Source organism: Hyaena hyaena, unplaced genomic scaffold, assembly GCF_003009895.1.
Source record: "Hyaena hyaena isolate Hyena2069 unplaced genomic scaffold, ASM300989v1 scaffold_1139, whole genome shotgun sequence".
Lineage (NCBI taxonomy): Eukaryota > Metazoa > Chordata > Mammalia > Carnivora > Hyaenidae > Hyaena > Hyaena hyaena.
The window spans coordinates 402,619-412,561 of record NW_024081773.1 but is presented as its reverse complement, the minus strand read 5'-3'; positions in this window follow the sequence as shown (position 1 = coordinate 412,561).

Sequence of the window (9,943 nt, the reverse complement as noted above, 5' to 3'; positions counted from 1 at the left end):
ACAAAAGCACAAAAAATAATCTGCAGATAAGGCACACCCACTTAGCCCTACTTTAATAAGCTTATACTAATACCCTACAGTACAGTTCTTAAATTGGTTTCTAAGTATACTTTAATCCAGTCATTGTAAATCACTACCACTTCAGAGACAAAGGAGAGGGGAAAAAAAACATATCCTTTCCAACGTAATATACAGGCAAAAGTAACGTCTGTCACATAACACATGCTGTGCTGTGCTCCTACATCCTAGAGGGGGCATAGTGTGTGCTGAAATTTCTCTTCATCCTCATGGGTTATGTGCTAAAATATTTGAGAACTAAAGATGATCAAGGAAAGTAAAAGATTGTTTTAAAAGAAGGGTTTTTGTTTTCATAAAACACCACACATGTGCGCGCGCGCGCGCGCACACACACACACACACACACACACACACACACACACAGTGGCAGACAGTTTCTGAAAGGGCTCTCAGGGATATTATGAGATATTCATATCCTGTCCACTCCCCATGATAGTGGATTTGAGATTAATCATGCTTGAGATTAATTACTTCTCAGATTAGACACCAACACATTATGATCATGTTTTTCTTGCTCACTGGGTCTTGGCCTCTAACTTTCTCTCCTGTGAGCTGCTTTATGGAGAAGACCCATGTAACGACAGTGAGGGAAGCCCCTGGCCAAGAGCCAGTAAGGAAGGGACTGAGGTCCCCTCATCCAAGAGCCCAGGAGAAACAATCCTGCCAGCAGCCTCTTGGGTAGGGGTGGAAGTGTGTCCACTCACTCCTGGGGGAGCCCCCAGAGCACTGTAGTCCCAGTGCCACCTTGCCTGAGCTTTGTGAGATATTCAGACCCAGAGAACCCACAAGGCACTGCCTAGACATCTAACATAGAGACCATGAGACAAAACAGGTTTGTTGCTTTAGTGACTAAGGTGTTTGGGATCATTTGTTAAACAGAAATACGTAACTAATACACAAGAGTAAATAAACTTACAAGAGAAAACACATGTTTAGGGGGAAAAAAACCCTACATATTGGAACTAGAGGCAATTGTCATAAATAATCAAAGTTAACTTATTATTTGACTGTAGCATGTGAATATCAAAAAGTGTCTTTTCCTTTTAATCCATTAGACACTCAAGTAGAAAACCAGAATGTTGGGGCGCCTGGGTGGCTTAGTCGGTTAAGCGTCTGACTTTCACTTGGGTCATGATCTCGCGGTTCATGGGTTCGAGCCCCATGTCGGGCTCTGTGCTGAGTGCCAGCTCAGAGCCTGGAGCCTGTTTCAGTCTGTGACTCCCTCTCTCTCTGACCCTCCCCTGCTCACGCTGTCTCTCTCTCTCCTAGAAATAAATAAAACATTAAAAAAACATTTAAAAAAAGAAAGGACCTTTATAACATCCTGAACTACATTGGAACTCAGTCTTGCTGCCTTATCAGAAACAGTTGGAAAGCTCAGGAAAAGCAAAAAATAAAAACAAAAACTAGGCATTTCTTTAAAGAACACAGTTCTTGGGGTGCCTGGGTGGCTTAGTCGGTTAAGCGTCCGACTTTCGCTTAGGTCATGATCTCACGGTTTGTGNAAAAAAAAAAAAAACAGAATGTTATAGAAATGTATGCTGTGAATTTAAGAAAGATGTAGAAAACAGAGAGGACATGGGAAGGAGTTATAAAAAGTTATCAAAGTCAGAATTTATGTTACGGAGAAAATTTCAAGGATTCCAAAAATAATGCACTCCTGGGAACAATAATATCTCTGGGAGTAATTTTTACTCTGATAGCATATTACAATAAACAGAGTTCTGAGTAACAAATTTGTGGGAAGTCTAAGCAGCAATCCGGGTAAATATGAACCATTTCTCTAATGAGGGAACAGGAGACAACAATCTTATGCTTTTCCCTGGAAACACGTTGTCTTTTCTTACCAATGTTTCTTCTGTAATATGACCCACAATCTTCAAAACCCCCTCTTCTTAACATAAAATAATAATTCTATCACTATTTTATAAGTAAAATTCCCTTCATGACATGAAATCATGTTAATTTTTGAATACAGGTGTTTCCCACCATTTTGTTAATAAGTACTTCACGAGTAACAAAAAAATCAAAAGTCTTTCAAAAGCCATCGTACCTCAATGATTCAAATCAACTCACCAGGCATATGACTGGCAGACAATATAAAAATAAATTGTCCCACCAAAGCTAAGTTGATTACTACTGACTACCTACCTGTGTTCTTCTAAGATTTTATAAATTGGTTGTGATTGGAGCTCAGATGAAATTAGCTTGCTGATTGCCTGTAACCATAGGAGACACTATTCACGGAAAGGTAAAACGGAAACTAATCCTTTATATACACGGTGAAAGGAATGTAGATAGGAAAGAAAGTGATCTAATCAGAAGTGTTGCACAGAACAGACAAAAAGAATCAACCAGTGTATAATGTCTCTCATAAGGGCAGAGAAGCCCTCTGTTAAGTAGGCGTGTGTCTACTGATGAATGATGGGTGCATGTGTTGCTTTCACAACATACCAAATCTAGTGCTGAACTTGAAATCAGTCTGGTGTGGGCTTTATTGCTGGATTCCATGTAATGCTATTAGTTTGTGGGGTTTTCACACTCCAGGCAGGTCTTGAAACTGTTTTGTATTATTTTGTTTTGTTATCAGCTAATATAACACTGATTATGTTTAGGAAAGTGTGGATGGGGCATGAATACAACTCACTGGTTTAGAAACTAGTTAATATACACAAGCAACATCAATGTGCAATGAATGCCTGCATATAGGCCAGCACGTTCCTTTAATAAGCATGTTTCATTTAATAGCCTCTAAATGTCCAGGAACTCCAAGTACTAGTTACAGTATTGTTGCATGAGCCAGAAATTATAGAAACAAAGATATATTTATGGGACATCTTCTCGGAGTTGTAGTAGTCTAGCAGTAATTGAGGATAATCAGCATAAAATTGATAGGAATAATTGTCAGAACATCCTCCTCTCTGGACAGTGAGATAAACACCCCCAAATTCACTAAATCCTCCTCTTTCACCTCTTCACTATTATGTTGCCATTACTTCTTAACATTTCAAAACATGCCCCAAGCCACTAAATTTTAGATTCTTTGGTATTTTTTGCTTTAAAGTGGTCTTTTGGCACTTTTACTTCAAATGGTAAACTACTGAACTCTATACCACATAAAAAACAACTAATTCTAGGAATATTTCATGGAGCCCTTAATTGCAGCCATGGAGAGGACTGTGCTGCTTAACCACCAAGAACAGTGATTCTAGAACCAAGTGTCTCATTCCTACATTTGACTGTTGGGAAGCATCACTTATTCTAAGTGAAGAGCCCTCCTGCAAGAGTGATCAGGGCAGCCACACATCTCTTTCTGCTTTGTTATCTTGTTGTCCATACATCACTAGATTCCCTGTGCCCACCCCCCATGTGTCCACCAACACAATCTAACTCACTTTAAGAGGAAGTGGAGACTATATCCACACTTCCCTTCGTTGTGCTGCATCATGTGGGAGGAACAAGTCACTACAACAACAGCAGCAGCCAAGCCGCACCTCAAGATGCCTTACTAGCCCTCATAATCACACCACAAATTTACAAGCTAAGAAGATTCAATAAAAATGAATAACTTCCCAAGGTATCTGGGTGGCTCAGTCAGTTAAGTGTCCAACTCTTTATTTCAGCTCACTTTAAGATTTCAAGGTTCCGGGGATAGAGCCCCACATCAGGCTCTGTACTGCCTGAGATTCTCTCTCGCTCTCTCTTTCCCTTCCCTGCTTATTCTCTGATATAAACATATAAAACAGATAAATAACTTCCCTAATGCCATACAAAGGAAGTAGTAACAGTCTCTGTTATAGGACTCTATACTTTCTGCCTCAAAAATGCTTTATTTACCCTGAACAATTACCAAAAATCCACAGTTACATAATATTGCTCTCACATGTCCTAGATGGATCCCAAGGTTAATTTGGTACAATTTCATTGTCCCAAGGATCTCTGGTTTACCCTCTTCCAAAATGACCATTTATATTATATATCATCTTCTACTTGGGAATAACCATGGGTGACCCTATGCATTCCTTTTCCCTCCCACAACAATTTGCCTGCTATCCACCTGCCAGCTTAACAATAAAGACCAAATTCTTTTTGAACTGAAAGACCTTGAAGATCTCATTTTCTTATCCTCTTAAACTCACCATACCAATATGCTGAGAATAGCCTCTGTTTGTCGGTATGGTCGAAATTTAAAAGACTCTTATGTATTTATTGAATCCACAGCCCTATCATTATCATTTATATTATTTCTACAGAATGTAGGACTTCATTTAAGGAAGGAACAATATAATGTAATCTTTTTATTGCCCATTTATTGCTAATATTAGGAATAAAGCTTGTAGAACAAATGCCTTAATTACAGCAGAGATAATAGGCACCTGAAATTCTGTGTCCCAAATGCACCTACCGGTAGCAATAGGATATATGTGTAATATTTACATCCTGTACATTTACAGTGTGTAAGAGGAGTTGTTTATATTTTGCAAGAGAGGCATTCTGGTGTTTTTCCTTCTGAAAAGAATATTCTGTATTACAAACAATCTATTTATTAAACACTGGGGACTATGTTGATACACAGACTATTTGGAGGGATACAGACATTTCAGCATCCAGGACTTCCATATGCATTCCAGGGAGTTTTAGGTGTGGGGGTTACTTCATTTATGACTAAATCATTTTCTTTGGTGCGCTCTGCCTTTGTACTTATGTTCCACACTCTTTCTCTGGGTATTAGATTGAATATTATGTTGTACTCTTATGTGACATTTCTTAAGCACAGAACTATTGATATTTTTTCCCAGATAATTCTTTGTTGTAGATGGATGTCCTATCCATTGCAGAATGTTCAGCACCATCCCTAACCTCTCTCCTCTGACTTGATGAATTCTCTTCCCCAGCTGTGACAACCAGCAATGTCTCCAGACATTGCCAAAGGTCTCCTTTTAGGGAAAGTCACTGTTAATTAAGAACCACTAATTTGAAAGGTTTTGCTTCTGTATCTCATGTACAAATAAAATTATAGTCCTAGAGATCACAATGTGTGTGTGTGTGTGTGTGTGTGTGTGTGTGTCCCATGTCATAGTCCCCAAGGTCATACTCAGGTTTGATGATTCACTATGAGGATTCACAGAACTCAGAATATTGGCATATTCACAGCTATGATTTATTTCAGTGAAAGGATATAAAGCAAAATCAACAAGGGGAAAAGGCACATAGAACAATGTTCAAAGGAAACCAGGTGCAAGCTTCCAAGAACTCTTTCCCTTTGGAGTCACAGCAATGCAGAGAATTCCTACAGCAATAGGTTGTAAGAACATGTGTGGAGTTTTGTCCATCAGAGGGTCTCATTAGTCACTTAATATTCATTGCTTATCATGCATGAAAAGTCCAGACTCTGAGAAGGGAAGCAGGTATATAGCTAAAAACACATTGTTTGTGCAAATAATATATGTACTGTGAATCACACTTATTAGTTAGTAAAGATGGGAATATTAGAGAAATCCAAGTTCTTCACAACAGGGATATCCATCCACTCTCACCACTGCTGTTTAACATAGTGCTGGAAGTCCCAGCATCAGCCATCAGACAACAAAAAGAAGTAAAAGGCATCAGAATTGGCAATGAAGAAGTCCAACTTTCACTTTTCATAGATGACATGATACTCTACATGGAAAACCCGACAGACACCACCAAAAGTCTGCTAGAATTAATCCATGAATTCAGCAAAGTTGTAGGGTACAAAACTAATGTACAGAAATCGGTTGCATTTTTATACACCAATAATGAAGCAACAGGAAGAGAAATCAAGAAACTGATCCCATTCACAATTGCACCATAAAACCATAAAAATACCTGGGAATAAACCTAACCAAAGATGTAAGAGATCTGTATGATGAAAACTATAGAAAACTTATGAAGGAAACTGCAGAAGACACAAAGAAAGGGAAAAACATTCCATGCTCACGGATCAAAAAAAAAATTGTTAAAATGTCATTACTATCCAAAGCCATCTACACATTCAATGCAATCCCAATCAAAATTGCACCAGCATTCTTCTCAAAGTGAGAACTATCATAAAATTTGTATGGAACCACAAAAGACCCCAAATAGTCAAAGTAATATTGAAGGAGAAAACCAAAATGGGAGGCATCACAATCCCAGACATTAGCCTTTACTACAAAGCTGTAATCATGAAGACAGTATTGTATTGGCACAAAAACAGACACATAGACCAATGGAATAGAGAACCCAGAATCCAACCCACAAATGTATGGCCAGTTAATCTTTGAAAAAGCAGGAAAGAGTATCCAATGGAAAAAAAAAAAAAAAAAAAAAAAGACAGCCTTGTTAACAGATGGTACTGGGAAACCTGGAAGCAAAATGCAGAAGAATGAAACTAGATCATTTTCTCACACCATACACAAAAATAAACTCAAAATGGATAAAGGACCTGAATGTGAGACAGGAAACCATCAAAACCCTAGAGGAGAAAGCAGGAAACAACCTCCTTGACCTCAACCATGGCTATTTCTTACTGGACACATCCCCAGAGGCAAGGGAATCAAGAGAAAACATGAACTATTGGAACCTCATCAAGATAACCTTTGCACAGCAAAGGAAACAATCAATAAAACTAATAGGCAACCGACAGAATGGGAAAAGATGGTTGCAAATGACATATCAGATAAAGGGCTAGTATCCAAAATCTATAAGGCACACACAAACTCCACACCTGAAAAACCAACAATCCAGTGAAGAAATGGGCAGAAGACATGAACAGATACTTCTCCAAGGAGGACATCCAGATGGCCAACAGACATATGAAATGAGGCTCAGTATCCCTCATCATCAGGGAAATACAAATCAAAACCACACTGAGATACCACCTCACGCTGGTCAGAGTGGCTAAAATGAGCAAATCAGAGGACTCTAGATGCTAGTGAGGATGTGGAGAAATGGGCACCCTCCTACACTGTTGGTGGGAATGCAAATGGATGCAGCCCCTCTGGAAAACAGGGTGGAGGTTCCTCAAAAAATTAACAATAGAACTCCCCTATGACCCAGCAATAGCACTGCTAGGAATTTACCCAAGGGATATAGGAGTGCTGATGCAGAGGGGCACATGTACCCCAATGTTCATAACAGCACTTTCAACAATAGCCAAATCATGGAAAGAGCCTAAATGTCCATCAAGTGATGAATGGATCAAGAAGATGTGGTTTATCTATACAATGGAATACTACATGGAAATGAGAAAGAATGAAATTTGGCCATTTGAAGCAATGTGGATGGAACTGAGGGTGTTATGCTAAGTGAAATAAGTCAGGCAGAGGAGGACAGATACCATATGTTTTCACTCATATGTGAAATAGAAGATACTTAACAGAAGACCATGGGGGAGGGGAAGGGGAAAAGTAGTTAAGGAGAGAGAGGGAGGCAAGCCATAAGAGACCCTTAAATACTGAGAACTAACTGAGGATTGATGGGGATGGGAGAGAGGAAAAAAGGGATGATGGGCATGGAGGAGGGCAGCTGTTGGAATAAGCACTGGGTATTACATGGAAACCAACTTGACAATAAACAATAAAAGAAAAATAAAAAAAGACAAAAACAAAAAGAAAGCCCAAGTAAATAGGATATTTGACGAGGGGTGTTATTTTTCCAGTGATGCTCAATAAACCTCATAATTTTTATGTGAATTTTTTGGCAAATAAAATTAATCTGGCATCTTCACACACACACACACACACACACACACACACACACACAACTAATGAAAAGCAAACAATTCTCGTTTTGTTTTGGTGAAAAAGAAGCCATAAAGACCCCAGAAACTCAAAAAAAAAAAAAAATCCAAGTTCCTAAATGCTAGCCAGGGTTCAACCTTGTAAGCATGTCTTCCTAAGGATAATAGTCTCTGTGTGCTATACTCATTTTTTCCTCACACTTCCCTACACAAAGTTTTGTGAAATACCAATTACATTTCAGGCACCCAAAGCTTTACAGAATGAGTGAGTTAACCACGTAATCAATCTACCTTGTTTTCCTTAAGGATCCATTAAACTTCTTTATTTAGAATTTTGTTCCTAGGGATTCTTAGCTACATAGAGGGAGATATTCCAAGCAATGAAATATAATCACAGATTTTAGAATAGAAGATTTTAGTTAATTTATTTGTTGTCTCCTCAACATGCATGTCTAGAAAATATCCAAACAATTCAATATGCCACAGAGTGGTCCATTTTTGGTGAAAAGAGCATGGTGCATGGTAATGCTCTGGTCATAAAATTTACAAACACAACCACTAAGAAAATGAGGAGTTTAAATCTAGACTACAGGTACAACCCTTTTCTGCCAAGAAGCCCATGCCATTTTTAAAGATAAAATCACACTCAACGGTTATTTTTTTAATAGTTGAGTCGTGTACCCTTCTTCAGTCCAGACAAACTTCTCTGAATTAATAAGAAAGTTTGCAAACACTGGCCTCATCTGATTTTTCAAAAGATAGAAGGAGCCGCTCTTTTTATGGTAATGAGCCCACATGGCCCTCTTTTGAACACCTGTCCAGAGGGGAAGGTTGGGTTTTATTCTTGCAGTATCCCTGGCCACCAACCCTCCCTGTTCTGCCTGCATGCAGTCTTTAAGAAGAGCGAGCATGTCTCCTGCTCTTCTCTCTCACTTTGGTCTCCCCAGTATCTTGCTAAGTCTGTGCGAAATATATTTAGTTTTTAAATAAAGATTTAGAGGATCATGATCCACAGTCCATATATTCCCAGGGTATTTTAGTTTTAAAGGCAAGTGTGTTTAAAGGCAATCATAATTTAAAAAAAAAAAAAAAAAAAGTGTAGTAAAGACAAATTAGCAGCCATTACAGGATTTGTTTCCTTGATTCCAAGGTGTGCTAAGAATGGTTCCTGATGGACACTGACACCTAACATTCCGACCAGGGCTTGGGAAGGTCCTCAGGTGGCCAAACACTGTACTAGCCACCTCTGACATTACCACACACAAGCGTCTTCCACAGCGTGTGCTAACAAATAGTAGCTTCTGTGTTTGCATGTTTTGAGCACAGGACAGGAAAATATTCATTAGATGCATCACTTTGCTCTTAAACGCTGTCCTCATTTCTTTGAATGCTGGATTTCTGGTTAGACAGAGAGGGCGCATCGGGCTCAGGCCCTTGGCCATGAGCTTGTTTGTAGGTTATTCCTCTTGACATTCTCCCTCTGTACTGTGGTAGCTAGTTCTGGGTGAAGAACTGTACCCTAAGGGAACTATTCCGTACCCATTATTTTCCAAAAGGTGAAAAGGGCTCAGCCAAAGCTGATGTCTGGAAGGTACCGTGACTGAGATCACAGAGTTAATGTCATCCTGACAGGGCTCCAGGAAGCCAGGTCCTGTTAGATGAGCCGGTAAAACAACCTTATAATTCCATGCCACTTACTCCACTATATGAAAAGGTGCTTCAGTAAGCATTCTGATAACTTTTTAAGACATTTAAGCTAAATGTAATATTTTTGTGACAAAAGAAAACACACAGTTCACGATGATAATTTATAGAAACTGTCTTTCAGAACTCAGAAGAAATGCATTATAAAGTAGTTGCTTTTAAACACACTGATTCCTGGATCCCAAATGATGATAAAAGTTCACCTGAAGGATCATATTAGATGAATCCAAAACTCTGTTCCTTGGCCTGATTACAGGAAGATAATTTATTTTTAAGATATTTTACTAGCATTTCACTTCCTTTTATAAAATACAGAGTTCCACTTCTCATTTTAATGGCTATATTTTTTTATTTTTGGAAGTTCTTCAAATTGGCTCCATTCATTCTTCTTCAATATGAGCAGACATCAGTCAGTTC